The sequence below is a fragment of the Schistocerca cancellata genome, chromosome 1 (genome assembly GCF_023864275.1).
Source record: "Schistocerca cancellata isolate TAMUIC-IGC-003103 chromosome 1, iqSchCanc2.1, whole genome shotgun sequence".
NCBI classification, from domain to species: Eukaryota; Metazoa; Arthropoda; class Insecta; order Orthoptera; family Acrididae; genus Schistocerca; species Schistocerca cancellata.
This window is the reverse complement of record NC_064626.1, coordinates 307,080,919-307,104,069: the sequence shown is the minus strand read 5'-3', so window position 1 is coordinate 307,104,069 and position 23,151 is coordinate 307,080,919. Positions and strand designations below refer to the sequence as shown.

At 39.9% G+C, this 23,151-nt stretch overlaps 1 pseudogene; it reads left to right on the top strand.

The window, feature by feature from the left end:
- The first annotated feature begins 676 nt into the window (after positions 1–676).
- LOC126103870 (5S ribosomal RNA) lies at positions 677–794 on the top strand (annotated as a pseudogene).
- The last annotated feature ends 22,357 nt before the right edge of the window (positions 795–23,151 follow it).

Below are 23,151 nucleotides of genomic sequence, written 5' to 3'. Positions count from 1 at the left end.
TTGTTCAATGAATACCCATTTATCATCTGCATTTCTTCTTGGTGTAGCAATTTTATGGCCAGTATTGTGCCATGTGCAAGGTTTTCATATTCACTCACCCACTTTTTGCAAACTATTAGTCCTAAAGAAGAAATGAACAGAACAGTTTTGGAGGAAATTTGATTTAGTTAAATTTTGTACTGGGACACATTTTAGTTAGAAGCTGTATTTTACAATTTATTCAAGGAAAACATTCAAGAGTGAGTTTAAAACATGTTTTTCCTTGAATAACTGGAAAACCGTAGTCTCCAGCGAAAAGATATTCCAGTAACACATTTAACTACAATCAGTTCCCTAGAAAAAGATCCTGTTAGTTTCTTTTTATTTTTATTTTTTTGTAGGACTAAATTGTTCCCATGTAGGGAGCAAGAGAATATGAAAATGTTGAGTACGGTATTTCAAGGTATTTTTGATGCATAAAACTCAGAGGTAGGGACAGCTGAATCACCCAGTGTACACTTTTTGTGTAGTACGGATAGTGCTGGTGACGGGCAACGTCCGAAACTAGTCCAGTAACATATAGTACTACTAACATGTAGCTTCTACCAAACAATAAATTATTAACATGACATACTTACCCTTTTACTGTAATTAACACAAAGAAAAAGTTTACTTGCGATAAACAGGTGGTTTAAGGGGCAACGGCCTTGCCGCAGTGGATACACCGGTTCCCGTGAGATCACCGAAGTTAAGCGCTGTCGGACGTGGTCGGCACTTGGATGGGTGACCATCCAGGTCGCCATGTGCTGTTGTCATATTTCAGGGTGCATCAGCCTCGTGGTGCTAATTGAGGAGCTACTCGACCGAATAGTAGCGGCTTCGGTCACGAATACCATCACAATGACCGGGAGAGCGGTGTGCTGACCCCACGCCACTCCTATCCGCATCCTCCACTGAGGATGACATGGCGGTCGGATGGTCCCGGTAGGCCACTCGTGGCCGGAAGACTGAGTGCTAAACAGGTGGTTTAAAAGCCTCATGCTCCCTTGGTCTCTCTAGCCTCTAAGAAGGCTTGTACAACACAGTGACATTTCCATCACTGAGATATGGTTTTGGAGCGCGAGACATTAGAAACAAAACCAGTGTCAGTTTCAATGAATTTCCTGAGATTAAATTATGGGCTGAACAAGACAAGATAGAGTAATGACATCTAGATGTGAATTCATTGAGACTGCTACAGATGTATGCACAGAAGTGACTGTCTCAGTAATGAACACAGTAACACAACGTCTAAAGTCATTGCAGAGTATCCAGGGTCAAAAACCTTGTTAGTCAGCCAAAAAGCGATGACTGCATGAACAGGTGATTTTGCGTAATCTGTAATAGGGAGGCGATGCTGACTAAGAGAGAGGGAGGAAAAGAGGATGATTTCAGAGTTATTTAGCCTTTGATATTAGTAACGTACCATTTCATGTCTATGTATAACAAAGAAATAAATTACATTTCATTTCATTTATTGCTTCGAGTAATAATATAGTTACCTTTACGAAGCACCAAAAATGCAAGATCTTTGTTCACAGTGCCTTCATTTCACGGTAAACCGCAGGTAAGCTAGAGAATAGCCATTAGAAACGAATGTAGTTGATAAATGCCGTGCTTAAACTTAAAAGAAATATAGGAGCATCATAACGGCTTCCTCCACTCTTCAGTGAATTGCATGAAGATTATACATTTCACTGACTTCTTCAGCATTATTGAAGCATTCGCGCAAGGAGAAAGTGATATGTCTTTACTCATTATGGAAATAGCACTCGTGAATTAAAATTAATAACGTCGCTGAAAGTAATACCACCAAGACAGCAAACACAGTCAGGGAGCGATGTTCACCCGCCATGGAGATAATAGTTTCCGAATGTCACCCCTTATGGACCCAACTGCACAGTCGAACAAGCAATAAATTGATGTAAATCGACGTAATTATCTTTCTTGTGCAGTTTCCAAAGATAATAAATAACCAAGTGTTAATCAAATGAAAAATTCAATTCTTGATGTGGATCCCCATAAAAATTTCTCATGCAGTCACTCGGAACTTGCAGCAACAGTTTATCAAATTAGTTTCTTGAGAGAAACAGTGTTCCTAAAGTAGTCCTGTTGGGACTTCCGGTAACAGTTCGTAGCACTCTTGAATTCTGAAGTCCACTACAGCTATTTCCTGTCATCAAGTCTAATATTTTTCCATTGTACGTGCGTTTCTGGAGTACTTGTTCTACGAAATTTTCGTATAAAGCCTTTCGTATTATTTCGAAGGCTATCATATCACTCCAAATTATTTACAAAACTGCATCTATCCTAGTTAACTACTGGATGATTTAAGATTCCTCTAACAGTAACATTATGATTGGGGTTTAAGTTTTCAGTTATATCTGGGATGAGTCTCATGGCCGATAGAATCCAATTATGAGTTTATGCCCTCCCTTGATACTGTGTGAGTTTGAGTTGTCTCCTGCGACAAATCCTTACGATAGTCTCATCGAATCATCTCAAAAATCTCACCGCTGTCAATTTCGGGTTTTAGCCAGTACTCTCTGCCTAGTATCTTACGAGTTTCATTATTTTTAGCATAAATTCAATCTCTGGGAGCCTATTGAGAATGTTTAGGCTGTTGATAATTAATATTAATCGTTTCCTATTGGGGGAACATTTCTATGGGTATTACACAAATGCTCCTGGTTCTCCTACATCATCATCTAGATTAGAGGGAGAGTACCTGAAATTAAAAATAAAAAAAAATAAAAACTTTGTTTGCCATCTGCACACAGTCAAATACTTGAGCATCAGATTCATATGCCTGTTGCACCTGTGGTTAATCTATAGGGATCCTACCTTTCGCAAACCTTTTCCAGAAGTCAGATAGTGACATTCAAAGCCTCAGGTCCAAGTCTTCTACCGACATCAGTTACGTGGAAAATGCTACAGACTGAGAGTTTCGTTCGAATGTCATGAGCAAGATGCTGGAATAAATCATGTATTATCTCGGAGCCCAGACGACAGTACAGTTCGTTCCAACGTGCGCTACAACCTGCGGTTGGTTGTACCAATGGCTGCTGCAACAGCCTCTTCAGCATATTGGGGCATTACACAGAGCGCACAAAGTGATGCTGGCCATCCCTCTTTGCCACTTCCCTACATGGTACATCTGTTCGCAGCAGGCTCGAGCTGCCAACGATTTTCAGAGCGCTACCCTATTGCGCTTACTTCGCTCTGACAGCGGACACATTATGCTTCCCAACGGATGCTGAGTCACTCAGTTTCAGTTTGAATGGAAAACAGCCCCTCAAACTTGTTGGTTAAGCCGATACACTACGTGATCAAAAGTATCCGGACACCTGGCTGAAAATGACTTACAAGTTCGTGGTGCCGTCTATCGGTAATGCTGGAATTCAATATCGTGTTGGCCCACCTTTAGCCTTCATGACAGCTTCCACTCTGGCAGGCATACGGCCACTCAGTTCATTCTTTGGGAATGGAAGCTCATTATTCACGGAGTGCTGCACTGAGGAGAGGTATCGATGTCGGTCGGTGAGGCCTGGCACGAAGTCGGCGTTCCAAAACATCCCAGATGAGTTCTATAGGATTCACGTCAGGACTCTGTGCAAGCCACTCCATTACAGGGATGTTATTGTCGTGTAACCACTCCTCCACAGGCCGTGCCTTATGAACAGGTGCTCGATAGTATTGAAGGATGCAATCGCCATCCCCGAATTGCTCTTCAACAGTGGGAAGCAAGAAGGTGCTTAAAACATCAATGTAGGCCTGCGCTGTGATAGTACCACGCAAAACAACAAGGAGTCAAGTCCCCTCCATGAAAAACACGACCACACCGTAACACCACTGCCTTCGAATTTTACTGTTGGCACTACACACGGTGGCAGATGACGTTAACCGGACATTCGTCATACTCACACCCTGCCATCGGATCGCCACAGTCTGTACCGTGATTCGTCACTCCACACAACGATTTTCCGCAGTTCAATCGTCCAATGTTTACGCTCCTTATACCAAGCGAGGTGTTGTGTGGCATTTACCGGCGTGATGTGTGGCTTATGAGCAGCCGTTCGGCCATGAAATCCAAGATTTCTCACCTTCCGCATAACTGTCATAGTACTTGCTGTGGATCCTGATGCAGTTTGGAATTCTTGTTTAATGGGCTGGATAGATGTCTGCCTATTACACATTACGACCCTCTTCAACTGTCAGCTGTCTCTGTCAGTCAACAGACGAGGTCGGCCTGTACGCTTCCTTCACGTTTCCACTTCACTATAACATCGGAAATAATGGACCTAGGGATTTTTAGGAGTGTGGAAATGTCGCGTGCAGACGTATGACACAAGTGACACCTGATCACCTGGCCACGTTCGAAGTCCGTGAGTTCCGTGGAGCGGCCCATTCTGCTCTCTCACTGTGTCTAATGACTACTGAGGTCGCTGATGTGGAGTACCTAGCAGTAGGTGGCAGCACAATGCACTTAATATGAAAAACGTATGTTTTTGTTGGTGCCCGGATACTTTTAATCACGTAGTATACATTTAATTCCGTTCCGTAGTCCCGACAAGTTTTCTATACCTATCAGCGACACGAGACTAAGAGTAAGGAGAGATTTCACACTTCCCGTGTTCACCACAGGGGATAGTACTTGAGGGACCTTTGGTATTTCTTGTACATAGCCCTCGGCAATTCGAAATGAAGTAATGTTTATTTGAACATTGGACAATTAACTTAAATTAGACTCATTGATTTTGTTCCGCAACAAGGATTGTAACTTCCCTTTAAGGTCTGAAACTACAACATCCCAGGAATCGATGTGTTTCTATCTGTTTTCAAGCTGACGCACATTTGTAACAGTCTTAAAAACAGTGCCAGCGAATGACACATATCGATAATAGACATTAATGTTGAAAGAGAAAACTAATGAAATGTTAAGTGACAGTTATAGTACGCGTAAAACACAGTTTTATACCACAGAGATAAATTTACGCCACAGTCGTAAAATTTTCAACACTGGCCTGGAAGAAACTGTTCAGTAAGCAAAGACAAGTGAGAATATTACACTAATTACAAAATTACTTACACTGAAACAAGCAGAAACGATTCTTTTGAAGAGATATCGCTGCTGAAGATTGCAGAATGTCCTGTTTTAGCGCACAATTAACTATGAAATACATTACATTCTCCAGCATCCGAAAACTCGCAAAAATACAACTTTCAAATCGTAAATACGTAATGATGTTTGAAGGAACGATTAAACGAAAATAGTGCTGCCAGAACTTCTAAGAAACATAAACACAGTTTACAGTTGGCGATATACTACGAACTTTGACGCACTATCAAACTTGCAAAAACACACAATATATCATATGAAATACCAATAACAAAGGCGTCGGCTGCCTCTTACGTAATCACAGTGCTGAATTTTTATACAGGCATCGCAGACTCGAACAATTTGGGGCAGAACGTCTGGATCGCAGCAAAAACAAACCTGGCTGATAGGCATATTGAATTTAAATTGGCCATGAGGAATGTTAGCAGCCGGCTAAAAATGTTTGATATGCGTTATTTAATGCTGGTATGCTAAACATGCCTTAAATTAAATTATTTTCAAATTAAAAACAGCAACTTCATGACCTACGGTAGGTACACACGATTCATATTAACTGTAACACGTTATGGATCTGTCACGATCTTGACTACTATTTGTTTTTCATGTTTTAGTGCAATACTAATTTCATTTATGACGAGCGCATAGTAAACTAACTGTTTTCTGAATTATTATATTTTTACTAAAATTTCATAATTTCGTTTTTAAGAATCGCTTGTGTTAATAAGACTGCATTAGTTGATTTGGATATTATCAGTTCTGTTTTTGAATGTGTTGTTGTTGTTGTTGTGGTCTTCAGTCCTGAGACTGGTTTGATGCAGCTCTCCATGCTACTCTATCCTTTGCAAGCTTCTTCATCTCCCAGTACCTACTGCAACCTACATCCTTCTGAATCTGCTTAGTGTATTCATCTCTTGGTCTCCCCCTACGATTTTTACCCTCCACGCTGCCCTCCAATATTAAATTGGTGATCCCTTGATGCCTCAGAACATGTCCTACCAACCGATCCCTTCTTCTGGTCAAGTTGTGCCACAAACTTCTCTTCTCCCCAATCCTATTCAATACTTCCTCATTAGTTATGTGATCTACCCATCTAATCTTCAGCATTCTTCTGTAGCACCACATTTCGAAAGCTTCTATTCTCTTCTTGTCCAAACTATTTACCGTCCATGTTTCACTTCCATACATGGCTACACTCCATACAAATACTTTCAGAAATGACTTCCTGACACTTAAATCTATACTCGATGTTAACAAATTTCTCTTCTTCAGAAACGCTTTCCTTGCCATTGCCAGTCTACATTTTATATCCTCTCTACTTCGACCATCATCAGTTATTTTGCTCCCCAAATAGCAAAACTCCTTTACTACTTTAAGTGTCTCATTTCCTAATCTAATTCCCTCAGCATCACCCGACTTAATTCGACTACATTCCATTATCCTCGTTTTGCTTTTGTTGATGTTCATCTTATATCCTCCTTTCAAGACACTGTCCATTCCGTTCAACTGCTCTTCCAGGTCCTTTGCTGTCTCTGACAGAATTACAATGTCATCATCAAACCTCAATGTTTTTATTTCTTCTCCATGGATTTTAATACCTACTCCGAATTTTTTTTTGTTTCCTTTACTGCTTGCTCAATATGCAGATTGAATAACATCGGGGAGAGGCTACAACCCTGCCTCACTCCCTTCCCAACCACTGCTTCCCTTTCATGTCCCTCGACTCTTATAACTGCCATCTGGTTTCTGTACAAATTGTAAATAGCCTTTCGCTCCCTGTATTTTACCCCTGCCACCTTTAGAATTAAAAAGAGAGTATTCCAGTCAACATTGTCAAAAGCTTTCTCTAAGTCTACAAATGCTAGAAACGTTGGTTTGCCTTTCCTTAATCTTTCTTCTAAGATGAGTCGTAAGGTCAGTATTGCCTCACGTGTTCCAGTATTTCTACGGAATCCAAACTGATCTTCCCCGAGGTCGGCTTCTACTAGTTTTTCCATTCGTCTGTAAAGAATTCGTGTTAGTATTTTGCAGCTGTGGCTTATTAAACTGATTGTTCGGTAATTTTCACATCTGTCAACACCTGCTTTCTTTGGGATTGGAATTATTTTATTCTTCTTGAAGTCTGAGGGTATTTCGCCTGTCTCATACATATTGCTCACCAGATGGTAGAGTTTTGTCAGGATTGGCTCTCCCAAGGCCGTCAGTAGTTCCAATGGAATGTTGTCTACTCCGGGGGCCTTGTTTCGACACAGGTCTTTCAGTGCTCTGTCAAACTCTTCACGCAGTATCGTATCTCCCATTTCATCTTCATCTACATCCTCTTCCATTTCCATAATATTGTCCTCAAGTACATCGCCCTTGTATAGACCCTCTATATACTCCTTCCACCTTTCTGCTTTCCCTTCTTTGCTTAGAACTGGGTTTCCATCTGAGCTCTTGATGTTCATACAAGTGGTTCTCTTATCTCCAAAGGTCTCTTTAATTTTCCTGTAGGCAGTATCTATCTTACCCCTAGTGAGATAATCCTCTACATCCTTACATTTGTTCTCTAGCCATCCCTGCTTAGCCATTTTGCACTTCCTGTCGATCTCATTTTTGAGACGTTTGTATTCCTTTTTGCCTGCTTCATTAACTGCATTTTTATATTTTCTCCTTTCATCAATTAAATTCAATATTTCTTCTGTTACCCAAGGATTTCTAAGAGCCCTGGTCTTTTTACCTACTTGATCCTCTGCTGCCTTCACTACTTCATCCCTCAAAGCTACCCATTCTTCTTCCACTGTATTTCTTTCCCCCATTCCTGTCAATTGTTCCCTTATACTCTCCCTAAAACTCTGTACAACCTCTGGTTCTTTCAGTTTATCCAGGTCCCATCTCCTTAAATTCCCACCTTTTTGCAGTTTCTTCAGTTTTAATCTACAGGTCATAACCAATAGATTGTGGTCAGAGTCCACATCTGTCCCTGGAAATGTCTTACAATTTAAAACCTGGTTCCTAAATCTCTATCTTATCATTATATAATCTATCTGATACCTTTTAGTATCTCCAGGGTTCTTCCATGTATACAACCTTCTATCATGATTCTTAAACCAAGTGTTAGCTATAATTAAGTTGTGCTCTGTGCAAAATTCTACCAGGCGGCTTCCTCTTTCATTTCTTAGCCCCAATCCATATTCACCTACTACGTTTCCTTCTCTCCCTTTTCCTACACTCGAATTCCAGTCACCCATGACTATTAAATTTTTGTCTCCCTTCACTATCTGAATAATTTCTTTTTATTTCATCATACATTTTTTCAATTTCTTCGTCATCTGCAGAGCTAGTTGGCATATAAATTTGTACTACTGTAGTAGGCGTGGGCTTCGTGTCTATCTTGGCCACAATAATGCGTTCACTATGCTGTTTGTAGTAGCTTACCATCATTCCTATTTTCCTATTCATTATTAAACCTACTCCTGCATTACCCCTATTTGACTTTGTGTTTATAACCCTGTAGTCACCTGACCAGAAGTCTTGTTCCTCCTGCCACCGAACTTCACTAATTCCCACTATATCTAACTTTAACCTATCCATTTCCCTTTTTAAATTTTCTAACCTACCTGCCCGATTAAGGGATCTGACATTCCACGCTCCGATCCGTAGGACGCCAGTTTTCTTTCTTCTGATAACGACACCCTCTTGAGTAGTCCCCGCCCGGAGATCCGAATGGGGGACTATTTTACCTCCGGAATATTTTACCCAAGAGGACGCCATCATCATTTAATCATACAGTAAATCTGCATGCCCTCGGGAAAAATTACGGCCGTAGTTTCCCCTTGCTTTCAGCCGTTCGCAGTACCAGCACAGCAATGCCGTTTTGGTTATTGTTACAAGGCCAGATCAGTCAATCATCCAGACTGTTGCCCTTGCAACTACTGAAAAGGCTGCTGCCCCTCTTCAGGAACTACACGTTTGTCTGGCCTCTCAACAGATACCCCTCCGTTGTGGTTGTACTTACGGTACGGCCATCTGTATCGCTGAGGCACGCAAGCCTCCCCACCAACGGCAAGGTCCATGGTTCATGGGGGGTTTTTGAATGTAAAGTTGCTATTTCCTTCTTTCTTAGTGTAGTGGTCACTTTATAATCAGTTTCTTTCCTACCCATGAAATATATAAACGAATAGACCTCTCTGTCTTGTGAAAACAGGTTATTATATTATGCCTGACTTGGCCAGTCTTTGGTATATGCCTCAGCGTCTTCACTTTAATGTATTACTAGTGTGGCATTCAAAGACGTATTTTATTGCAAAACACAAAAGTATAAATTTGACAGAAATAATACTGAAAAAAATAATACGACAAATTGGAAAGTTAATATCACAAGCAGATGCTGGATGATTTTACTTAACAATGACAAGAAAACGTGGTTTATTTAGTTTCACACATAAGTCTCAGTCATTTTGGCACTATATTTATTTACTTGTGCATTTATTTCATCTGCTAAAATTAGAGCCCTCAGGACCACTCTTACATCTAACCAGATATACTTAGAGAGTAAACAATAAAATATGCACATTACATGTGCAGCACATAATAATAGTAATAATAGTAAATTTGATAAATAATTACCTCATTATGTTAAGGTCGAATGTGAACAATGACATCTAAGACAAATACATGACAATTGTTTAGAAGGAACCAGTTCCGGAGAAGAAGTAAATTGGTTCGGGGAGAGGCGAGAAACAATAGCAGATGAGTAGATGGAACGAAAGAAAACGAGATGGACAGAGATGAGTAAAATATGGACAGTGTCTTATATCATAAGACAGCTGTGGCATGTGGAGAGGGAACCTATGCCAGTGGTAACATGCAAAGGTACCACTAGCCGCCTTTACGGAACATACTATTAATTTCGTTAGATACTGCCCAGAGCGCTATGCTTTGCTAAAAAGAAGCGATAAATTCTTGACATCTAATGAAATACTGAATAATAGCCGTAGGAATTTTCAAATTTTGCTTCAACTTTCACTCGTACCGGATTGTATACGTCGAGTACGTTACCTAATAGCAAATAGAACGGAGAGATTTTACATTAAGCAAATGATATTCAATGAGCTTAACTGAATAAAATATTTCTTGCCTAGATATACAGGGCGTATCATAATTAATGGCGTAAACGTATACGGTTGAAAGTACACGAGACTAGAAGCAAGAAAGTTTCAGTAAACGTAGGGTCGAAAATGTATACCTTAAGATCTACGAGCAATTTTTCATCTTCGATACTAATAAAAAATCTCTTCTACTGCAAGTTCTTTGCTTTCCATATTTTGGGAAGTGGTAGTATGGACCAAAATAAGAAAAAAATGCCCTGCAAACATGTGCTCTAAAACGCATACCCTAACCCTCCTAATACTGTGGGGTCTATAATGACCCCAGGCCGTAATTTTATGTAAAATATACCTTACTTCCTATTCCTAAAATTTATGAAAAATTCATACTTTTCCTGAATTAACTAATGGGTTCTTAATATATTAATATAACTTTTTGAAAATATTGAGTTTTGCAGAAAATCAAGAGAGAACCACTGAATACCATTGGGGTTAAATGCGATCCCATATCTCTCTTGCGGTATTATTACCCAATAATGCTGCACTGAATCCGTAACTTTTGCTCTATTTACTTTGTTTTCTTCCTGTAAATGCTGTTGTAACGTGTGATTGTTGCCAATACTTTATAAGCCGACAGTTATTTGTTCCATACAAGTGGAGACTACTATTGTGTGTGTTACATCTAGTGTAAAATGTCTCGTCACCTTTCCAAAGACGAAGTGCTTGAAATATTACTGCAGGATATTCCTCTATCTGGAGAATCAAATAATGATATCAGCGATATATTTTCTGATGTCTCATGCAGTGATGGAGAAATTGACGTTTTAGAAGAGAATATTCCTCAATCAGACGGAAGTTCAGAAGAAGATATGGACAGCACTGATGTCCAGCCTGAACAGGAAGTTACACATATTTCTGACTGTTATATGTAAGTACACATTGTATTTTTGTAAATGTGCGTTAGGGTCTAGCGCCAAGATATACCCTTTGTATCTTTTATTTTTTTTATTTTGTGTAGATCTAAAAACAAAGAAGAATTGTTGCACAACCACGAGTTGAGAAGAGCTCGTGTAAGCGAAGAGAAATGAAACATAATGCGAGAAAAGCCAGGTCCATCAAAATTCGCAGTGAAAAATGTAGACTCCATAGAATCAGCTTTTCAGTTGTTTCCTAGGAGAAACTGTTGATGTAATTCTAAAGTGGACTGACAAAGAGGGTAGTTTTATTTACGGTAGTAAATGGAAACCAGTAGATGCCATTGAACTGAAGTGCTTTATTGGTGTCTTGATCCTAGCAGGTGCTTACAAGGCTCATAATGAAGCAGTTAAACATCTGTGGAACAAAGAGGATGGTAGACTCATTTTAGTGAAGCAATGGCTAGAAATCGCTTTACGCAAATTTCAAGGTGCATCCGATTTGATGACGCAGATGTGAGGCGTCACAACCGTGCTCCTGACAAGCTGGTTCCAATTAGAGAAATATTTGAAATGTGGGTACACACATTTCAAGAAGCATATGTTCCTCACAGCAACGTAACAACTGATGAACAACTTGTGTCATCTCGTGGTAGGTGTCCGTTTCGGCAATATATTCCTTCAAAACCAGGAAAATATGGGTTGAAATTATGGTCTGTATGTGATAGTGTAACATCTTTCGTTCTCAATCTCCAAGTTTACCCTGGTCGACAAGAAAATGAATCCCGTGAAGTTGGTCAAGGCAAGAGAGTTGCTTTAGATATGGTCAAAGGCTTAGAAAACAGTGGCAGAAATGTAACAACCGAAAATTTTTTCACTAGTCTTAGTTTGGTGAGAGAACTTCTGAAAAATCAATCTCACACTCTTAGGAACAATTAGAAAAAATAAAGGAGAAGTACCACAAGCTTTCAGTCAGACCAAAGGTCGAGTCAAATATTCATCTGTTTTTGGATTCCAAGAGCATGCTTCAACTGTTTCATATCGTCCGAAAGAGGGAAAAGTTGTAACTTTGCTCAGTACAATGCATTCAAGGAAGGAAGTGGAAGAGCGTGAAGAATGCAAGCCAGTAATGATTGTGAATTATAATGAAACAAAATCAGGAGTAGATACCATGGACAAGCTGGTTAGAACGTACACTACAAAGAGGATGAGCAGAAGGTGGCCAATGGTATTATTTTACAACATGATTGATATCAGGGCACTGAATTCATTTATCATATGGCTACATCTTACCCCAGACTTGGCAGAAAGGATTAACTACAAGAGCCGGCATTTCTCATAGAATTCGGAAAGCAGCTCGTCGGAAGAAAGCCAGACAAAATTATTTCCCCAGTACTTCTATCAACAGTATAGACAAAAAAAAGAGGAAGGTGTCCGTTTTGTAAAAGGTCTGAGGCTAGAAAATTCACCGATAAATGTTCAAAATGTGGATGTTCTGTGTGTAAAAACCACTCTGAAATTTATTTCTGTAAGTGTAATGCGTCATAAATGTCAATTCGAAATTTAATCAAAAATGTTTGTAGTTTCATGAGAATCGTTTGTAAATTTTACGGAAACAAATAATTTTAAAAAATATGCATTTTAATTTAATGTAATGTCACTGACATTATGTTTTAGATTGTGGAAATGTGATTTTATTCTACCATTATTAAAACTATCCTTATTAAGAAATAAATTCCGTTGGGGTCACTAAAGACCCCAATGGTACTTAGTGTAACAAAAAATACTCGCTATTAGAAGGGTTAAAAGTTACGAGCACTTAATCATTAGAAGAGTTGTGTTTCAAAGTAGCAGAGATGAACAAGTGCTCATTGCGCTTAAGGAATACATTTTAGAGCACATGTTTACTAGACCTTTTTCTTTTTTTGGTCCATACTAGCAGTTCCCAAAATATGTAAAGCAAAGAGCTTGCAGTAGAAGAGATTTGTTTCACAGTATCGAAGATAAAAAATTGCTCGTAGCTCTGAAGGTATGCATTTTCGACCCTATGTTTGTTGACACTTTTTTGCTTCTAGTATCGTGTGCTTTCAACTTTTTGCGTTTACGCCATTAATTATGATACACCCTGTATATAAACATCGAATCACATACGTAAGATAAATAGCAGAGCTTATGTTTCAAAGGATTTTGTAGCCCCTGATAAGAGAAAACCGATTGCATGTTACATAATAGTCACACAGCTCCGCAAGAACATTTAATAGCAATACTGAAAGTAATTTTTCTCAAAGTTTATTTAAAAGTGAAGTCATTAAAGTTACGATTTGCATTTTTAATCTACAACGTCTTTAAAGCAAAGACAATAGTCACCAAATATTTGTCATGCTATAGCGACAGTGATAACAAACCACATCAGAGTAAAGAGCTTTTATTTTTTATTATTTCACGCTACAGTGTTTATTGTTACGTTTCTGCTTCAGTTATCGTATTCTCTCACCCGTCTCCGTCTTTGTTACTGATGTCTTTGATAAACATGAGATGTTCAAATTAAATTTTAATTAAGTAGTATTTAATCAAATACATGCACTAGATTGTGATAATAGCATTTGAACACACATAATGAAATCCGAAAACCTGCTGAAGAAGTACGCTCCAGCTTTCTTCTTCTTTTGCATTTTGTTGTTCTCGTTTTTCTACGGGATCTGCATTGTTATACACACAGTGTTTGTGTAATCTGGGAGTCGCATGGATTTCCCGACGCCACCACTTCCCACAGGAAGGAATATGTGTACTCCATCGGTCTGTGTCTAGTGTAGATATCACCTCCAACTATCATTACGTTTTCTAAGTATTTGCCTATTATATTTGAGGCGGGACGTGGGCGTCAGCCCGATATTTACCTAGCTGAATGTGGAAAGTCACCTAAAAATCACATGCGGTCTGGAAAGTCAGCAGGCCCCGTCGTTAATCAGCGAGGCAGACTCGATCCGTGACAGCGTGACTCTGTGTCACGGAAACGAGCGAGCTACCGTGTTTTTCTTTTGTTGCTGATATCATTTTGTTCGTTACCGCTCGTTGCATTTGTTTGGGGTAAACGTCCCATGACACCCGTTCAATTCATCTTCGATCTATTCACTCAGTTTTTTTTATTACAGAGTACAGCTAACCCTCTGACCGAATTCGCTGAGTTACCGTGCCGTCATCGTGCTTGGTTATCCGGACGGGCTGTGCTTCACCCACAGAATCATTTTAGACTACGTCGATGTTTTACCATGGTATTTCAGAACATTTCAATCAAGATATTGTGTAACATGCCTTTCCTTGCCCTTCTTGTATTCCTTCCAAACAATACCACCTATGTTTGGGACAAAACTCACTGGCCTCAGTAAATCATCCAATGGCTCTTTGCCTCTCTCTGTATCGCGAGCAATATATGTTACTGTCACCAGTTTCAGACAAGGGCTATGTACCTACTGTACTTACGCCCTCTAAATTTCCCAAACATCAGCAGCTCGTTCATTGGGTCGGAAAATAAAGCATAATATCAACAAACAATCTTGGCGACCATGAAATAAATAAAAACTAACTGGTGCCAACGATACACATGAATATAAATAGAGCTTCAAAATAAGCTTTAGTAACTATAATACTATTGATAATGTTGCAATGACCTTTCCTATGGTCACATATCCAACCCTGGAAACTATTTCAGTTGCAATTTGACCCTCTTCATTCTGCCGTCGAAAACGTACCTATTGAGTTTTCTCTTGTTACATCTCTCCCTACTCTTGAATACCTAAATAATTCATTGATGGTTGTAATTTCTGTGTTCATATAGTGACCGTATCTTCACAGTACGATTTCCTTCAGACATGCACAATATCTGTGTTTATACAGTGTCTCTATCTTCAAAATACAATGTTCTTCAGGCAGGCATGCATGCCAGTGATGTATTCACGTATTGACGGGCTAAAATGACGATATAATATTTGTCTCCCTGTGCGGGAGTCACAAATTATGCGAGCATAAGGACTGTGACTACTTGACATATGGAAATTTGGATTGATTCTACATCCGTGCTCGGATAGCCGAAGTGGTTAAAGCGATCGCTCGCGATAGGTGGGAAATCCTGGTTCGAGTCCCCGTGCGGCACACATTTTCACGTGTCGCAGACAGCTGACATCAATGCATAGTCGCAGAATAAGAATCAGTTTCGTAACCTCAATATTTCCCACTCAGCCACACTCGTTTAATATGGAGGAAGTAGACTACCTTTTAGGCAGAGGAACCGTAGCTATGAGTACTCATCTTGCGTATTAACAATCGCTTCAACTGTATTTAGTCCTTTGTTAATGGATCACTAAAAGCCACATCTTCAGGTGGACATATGACTAAGACATTAGAGCGCAAAAGCCTTTAGAGCCACAAAACCGGTAGGGATCCAAAAATAAACGACTAAATACAGCTGAAGCGGTTATTAATACCAAAGATGGATTAAATACTTTACCATTTCACCTTTGTCAATCAGAAGGCCACTCACTACCCAAACCTATACTCATCACCAATCCTCCAGTGCCTTTGTTCTCTCTCAATACATTTCCCCCTTCCTTGAGCAACACCTGCTTCCACTCTCTATCGTAATACTTGACTCCGTGTCTTTGGTTTGTTAACAACAGTCTTTTCTCCTCTGAAAAACTATGAAGATACTATCCTAGGGCCATAGATTCTCCCGAGGGTGGGATTTTCGCAATGGCAGAAAAATTCACAAGCAACAGTAAGCTTGTTATCCCGGTTACCTGTCATCCTGTGAACGCTCCGAGGATTCTCTACGCCAGCTGGAACACCCACCAGCTCCACTTAACTGCGTTTTCCTGAGGACAGTTATCACAGTGGTAGCCACTCGCAGGAAATACCCATCTCACGTTGTTCTCTTTTCCTATCAGTCCCTTTCCTTCTAATTCTCAAGACATCAGGTGTTTCGGCTTCCATACAGAGCTGGCACTTCTGCTCTTAATTATAATCCGATATTGTTATTGACATAAATTCGTAGCAGAAAATTTTATATTGTGGGCATCCAAAGCTGTTGAATTGTATGAAAACGAAAGAGACTGCTTCGCCTGTATGATAAACATGGCGCCAGAGACACATCTTCAGGGCTACGTCTGTGTATAAACAAGAGCAAAACATATAAATATCCCTCTTCGGTTAAAATGTAGCACTGGTTGTCACTTTAACTAAGTTATGAAAAAATGTTCAAAATTGTTCAAATGGCTTTGAGCTCTATGGGACTTAACATCTGAGGTTATCAGTCCCCTATGCATAGAATTACTTAAACCTAACTAACCTAAGGACATCACACACATCCATGCCCAAGGCACGATTCGAACCTGCGACCGTAGCAGCAGCGTCGCTCCGGACTGAAGCGCCTAGAACCACTCGGCCACAACGGCCAGCCGAAAAAATGTAAGAATATAATTTTCCTATACAGTGTCGAGCACAGTCCAACTACGTTTTAATTGAAGCAGGATCATACACGGTGTTCTCTTGTTTATATACAGATTAACCCTTAATATGTGGCTCCAACGTCATAAAATTAGTTGTTTCAGAAATAAATATTTATCGTACACTAAAGCAGTCTTTTTCATCGTGATAAGTGCGTGGGGTTTCGTGGTCGATGTCATTCTCATTAAAATCGTTATGGGTGTACTGCCAAGTCGCATTATAAAACACTTAAAATACTAAAGTAAACGCAATTTTTCGGTCACGTTAAACTAAGCCACTGTAAAGAGCGGCAACGTGTTACTGTGTGGCAAAACGAGCGGTGCCTAAATTTTCTCAACGTTCCAAGCTGCAAATGTAGTACAATGTTCTTCTGTCATACAGTTTCAAAGTATGAAAGCAAAGTGCATAAGTAGTTACGGCAATTTTTCCTTAATAGTGTAAATGCAAAACTTACTTTCTGTAATGGATATGAAGTAGGAGATTTCGAACTACCCATGAAAATGTAAAATATACAGATAGAAAAAATGGTTCAAATGGCTCTGAGCACTATGGGACTTAACAGCTGTGGTCATCAGTCCCCTAGAACTTAGAACTACTTAAACCTAACTAACCTAAGGACATCACACACATCCATGCCCGAGGCAGGATTCGAACCTGCGACCGTAGCAGTCGCGCGGTTCCGGACTGCGCGCCTAGAACCGCGCGACCACCGCGGCCGGCCATATTTGAATTATCTCTTCTCCCTATTCCTCTTCGCGAATTCTCTATCATCATTCTATTACTGCGTTACAAGATTTGATACGTCGAGGATCCTGACTATACCCATACATAGCACTGAATATTTCTGTAATTCACCGCCGGCCGAGGTGGCCGAGCGGTTCTAGGCGCTACAGTCTGGAGCACCGCAACCGCTACGGTCGCAGGTTCGAATCCTACCTCGGGCATGGGTGTGTGTGATGTCCTTAGGTTAGTTAGGTTTAAGTAGTTCTAAGTGCTATGGGACTGATGACCTCAGAAGTTAGGTCCCGTAGTGCTCAGAGCCATTTGAACCATTTTTTGTAATTCACCCATTTCACTCTGAAACAGACTACCTAACAACCTGCGTCTTATAGAAAGCCACTCTGCATTTAAGAGGAGATCAAAACTTTACTAATCACTAATCTTAAAACTGTTTTACCTAGGAAAGGACGCTAATTTTACACAAATAAGAGAATATTAGTTTGAACCTAACAATAAAAAATTTATTTCCAATCACAAACCATGAAATTATTGTTATTCATCTTGAGAGATATACATCAATCAAAATGTTGGTGCCTCCATTCAGTTCAGCCGTACTAGCCAGAGAGATGAATCATTTTGTCAAACAAAAAATTTGCTACCTGGTTTTGAAATGTCTTCGTCTTTTTCTGCGTGATGACACAATCACGCTACTCAATATTACATCTTTGTTTCAGCTCTCCTTGCGAACTAGACATGAGTATTTTTTAACATGCGTTAAACGTCTTCACTTAATTCCGACAGACGGTACAACATGATCCGCCAATGATCCATTTACAAGTTAACTGCGAAATATCGTCGTAGTTAGCGCAAATACATCTGAAACGTAAAGTTTCCGATTACATTCCCATCTAATTGTGCTCAAATTCCACTCATGACCTACCATAACAAAAAATACTACTTCAGCACGTTACTCGTTACAGTTTACTTGTTAAAGGACGAGTTCTACGTGTCGTCCTCGCATTTGAATGCAATAACGTACTCGTCTGTTTAGAGAGTTGCGAATTCCTCAAACATCATTCAGATACTCTTATCAAGGTTAGCAGCGTTTCACAATTCGATAACCCATCTCAGTGGAAACTGCGACATTTGTCGGAGTAGATCTTACCAACTCTGCGAGATTTTCTACCAATGCTAGCCACCTGACATTTCAGGAGAAGGGTAGAATAAAGAACCGAGGGCAAAATACCATAATACGATATGATTGTTAGATTTTTCAGGAACGAAGTTATACAGTCTTCCACGCACCGAGTGAAGAGCGGAATAAACAACTACAGTTATTTCCGTGCTAGGAAAATCTATAAATACGGCTTAGTAGCTATTTTATAAACCGTCGCATGTAGGTAGGCATTGGATATAACGGTGAATTTTTACAAAGTTTGTGACAGCATGTATTAGCTTTTCCATTTACGAACCTCTGACGAATTCACTGTAATGCTCGTGGGATAAAGATTTCATCTCTTAATGCTACTATCAGTGGGGAAAAAAATACGAAAGGCTTCCAGCGTCGAGTTCTACATTTAGGTGTAGTAACGTGGAACCAGCACAGAATGATTTAATACATGGAAGTACAGCCGGCCGGAGTGGCCGAGCGGTTCTAGGCGTTACAGTCTGGAATCGCGCGACAGCTACGGTCGCAGGTACTAATCCTGCTTCGGGCATGGATGTGTGTGATGTCCTTAGGTTAGTCAGGGTTAAGTAGTTCTTAGTTCTAGGGGACTGATGACGTCAGGAGTTAAGTCCCATAGTGCTCAGAGCCACTTTGAACCATTTGAAGTACAATTCTGGGAATGGTGTGGACGATGTTTTTACAAAAATCGTATGGTACATCGCCAGACTCATACATTCTACACCAACATGAATGTGGAAGTAAAATTCAGGGCGAAAGGATATCAATGATAAGATGGGCTGATGATACTGCTGTCCTCAACGAAAGTGAAGAAGAATTAGAGGATCTGTTGAATGGAACGAACCGTCTAAAGGATACAGAAAATGGATTGAGAGTAACTCGAAGAAGGACTAAAGTAATGAGAAGTAGCAGAAATGAGAACAGCGAGAAACTTTACATCGGGGTTGGTGATCACGAAGTGTATGAAGTTAAGGAATTCTACTAGTCTACCTAGGCAGCAAAATAACCAAAGACGTGTAAGTAGGCTGTTTATGTTTTCTTTCTATGTAAGTAGGCTGTTTATGTTTTCTTTATGTAAGTTTGCTGTTTATGTTTTTTATTGGCAACGTTACATAGCACTCTGTATGAAAATCACTGGCTGTGCTGTGTGCAGTATGTGGCTAGTTTGCATTGTTGTCTGCCATTGTTGTCATGAACTGCTATAGCTGGATGCGAACAGCGCGTAGCGCTGGGCAGTTGGAGGTGAGCCGCCAGCAGTGGTGGACGTGGGGAGAGAGATGGCGGAGTTTTGATAATCTGTAAGACTGAATGTCAATTATGAATATTAAGGTAAATACATTGTTTGTTCTCTATTAATATCTTTCATTTGCTAACTATCCCTATCAGTAGTTAGTACCTTCAGTAGTTTGTATCTTTTATTTAGCTGGCAGTAGTGGCGCTCGCTGTTTTGCAGTAGCTTGACTAGCGAAGATTTTTGTGAGGTAAGTGATTTGTAAAAGGTATAGGTTAAAGTTAGTCAGGGCCATTGTTTTGTAGGGGTTATTGAAAGTCAGATTGCGTTGCGCTAAATAATATTGTGTGTCAGGTTAAGCACAGGCTTGTATAATTGTTCTAAGTGGACGTTTCATATGTAAAATGGTTCAAAGGGGACGTTTCATATGTCGACCCTTAGCCTAGGATACCTCACTGGAATCTTCTGATTTTTTTCTTGTAGTTTGTGTAATTAGTGTAGATTTTGTTTATTGCTAGTGCGTAATTGTAGAGAGAATCTCCTTGGTAGTTGCAGTCTTTCATTGTTGTACTGTAAAACAGTTGTGGCATGCATGTAGATTTGCACCAAGTATTTCGCAGCTGCAATTAACTAGATATTATTTTCAGTGCTATGTTAATGTGTTCTCTTATTTTTGCTATTCAAATTGTGCTTTTCTGTGTTATCGTGTGAAATATTGTGACAATAATGGCGTGTGAAAAACGTAACACTCGGCTCCAAAGTAAACTAAGAAATGACAGTGAAGACGAAAGCAGTGTGTTGGCCCCACCATGTAATGAGTTAACTAATGTTCAAAGTAGTAATTTGGTAACTGTGCACAGGGAAATGGAGCGGGCGTCAAACAATGGCGTAAGCAGTGAAACAGGTAGTGAACAGGGAAGCATTATCAATCGATCGGTCGGCAACAGCTCGCCTCAGGAATCCGAAATGACAGAACACAATACTGCAAATACTGTAGACTTCGGTTTTGGGTCCTCACCGGTTTCTCAAATGAGTCAAGACACATTTTCTGCTTGTCAAAATGTGAATGTTGCTGGTGCAAATGCACTACCGAAAAGCGTAGAGGAACAGATTCCAGACACTAATGCATTGTTATTACAATTAATGCAACAAATGGGACAAAATCTTCTAAAGTTAGACACAATGGAACAGAATCTTCAAAAGTTAGACACAATGGAACAAAATCAGAGACAAACACAGCAAAAGCTTCAAAAGTTAGACACAATGGAACAAAAGCTTCAAAAGTTAGACTCAGTGGAACATATGCTTGAACAAACACGTGAAGATTTAACTACTGAGTTACATAAAATAGAATCGAAATGTCAGAAAGTCTGTAATGACGTAAAAACACAAATTTGTGAGCATTTCCAACCTATTTTTTCGCGTCATGAGAATGTATTACAGAATCACGAAGCAGCCATAAAAGAACTGCAAACCATTGTTCATGAAAATCATGAGACCTTGTGGGCTAAAATTGACTCAGTTGCATCTACCGATTCGGTTACGCAACTGGCAAAAACTCAGGAAAACTTAAAGAACACAGTAGATTCGATTTCAACACAAATGGACACTCTGAAACTTGGTTCAGAAAAACACACTGAGGAAATGTGTTCACTATCGGAGAAAGTAGCTGAACTTTCGGATCAGGTCACTAACTTATCTACAAAGGTAGATGATGATCTGAATGACACAAGACCCATAGCCTTCACTGACACAGAAGACTATGAACAAATAAGAAAATTCAAACAAAATCAAAATCAAATTAATACACAGTATAAAAGAGAAATCCGGGAAGTACAAGATCAGTTGACGCAGGTGATACAAGAATTACGTATTTCAGAGGACACTCGCGCCCCAATACTGGAAGAGGGACATAGAAATACGGAAAAGCCACAATATAATAACACAGAGCATTTCGGTAATTATGAAAGAAATTGGCAAGGTGCACCGAATTTTGAGATGGAACCGCCGACACGACGTAACAATGACCGATATGTGACTCGCCGACATGATGATTTTGACTATAAGCTGTTCATTACTACACGTAAATTCAAAACATTTAAGAATTCTGGCAACGACATTCATCCACAAGCATGGCTCCATCAATTCTCTCATTGTTTTCCTCCCAACTGGTCATTAGAACACAGATTAGAATTTATGTGTGGCTACTTGGAGAATGAACCAGCTGTAAGAATGCGATCGGTCATTCACGATTGCCACAGTGAAGGAGAATTTTACCATGCCTTCCTCTCAGCATATTGGTCTCAAGCTACACAAGACCGCGTAAAACATAGCATCATGATGATGAAACACTTTGAACAATCTGAATTTTCCAGTCTTGTGAAATATTTTGAAGACATGTTGCACAAGAATCAGTACCTGTCAAACCCATACAGCCCCTCAGAACTCATCCGCATTTGCTTAATCAAACTGCCTGAACATTTACGACATATTATTTTGGCAGGACGTTGCAAAGACGACATTGAAGCTTTTCAGGGACTGTTACAAGAACTGGAAATTGACACAGACAGTCGTGGGATGCGAAAACAGGAAATCAATCACTACAGGTCACATCCGTCACAATTCCGTGACGACAGAAATAATAACTGAACACGACAAGTCTATTCTTACAACGCAAATCGTGACCAAAACAGACACCACCCGTATGACAACCGTTGGCAGAGTAGTAATAATTACAGGGAAAGATCACCTCTCCGCAGTAATGACTATCACAGAGACAATCAGAGAAACAGACAATATGGGAACCAAAATAACTATTATCAAGGGAGACAGAATAACTTTAGACGCAACGGTCCAGCGCGTAGTTACGATTCAAGGAGAAATTCTCCACCACGTGACCGACAAGAAAGAAACTATGTAAACTACCGACATGACGACAGGCGATATGATCGTAACGACAGACCTGAACTGCATCAGAACTGGCGAGTTTTAAACAGAGCTGGGCCCTCTGGGCAAGGCGAATTTGTGGAAGTTAGGCCTCCTAATCCCAGTAACGGCGCGCGCCAACAAAGAAACAGACAATGACTCGCACCGCAGGCAGCTGCGTGCGCCGGCTGGCTCCGAGAAAAATAACATTGACACTAACCTTGAGCAAAATTCCCGTATTCTTTACGGACGAATACCGCATGATACTTGCATTCAAGTTGAAACTCTGCGTACTGAGAAGAGCAAAGGGTAAAAGATTACACCACATTTCTCATGTAAAACCATTTATTGACAGATAATCTGCTTTTTAACTTAGTCTTTGCAATTTTCACTTCACGCTACTTGTACAATTTGTCCCACTGAGAAACTGTTAACATGCAACTATGTTTTAAAGC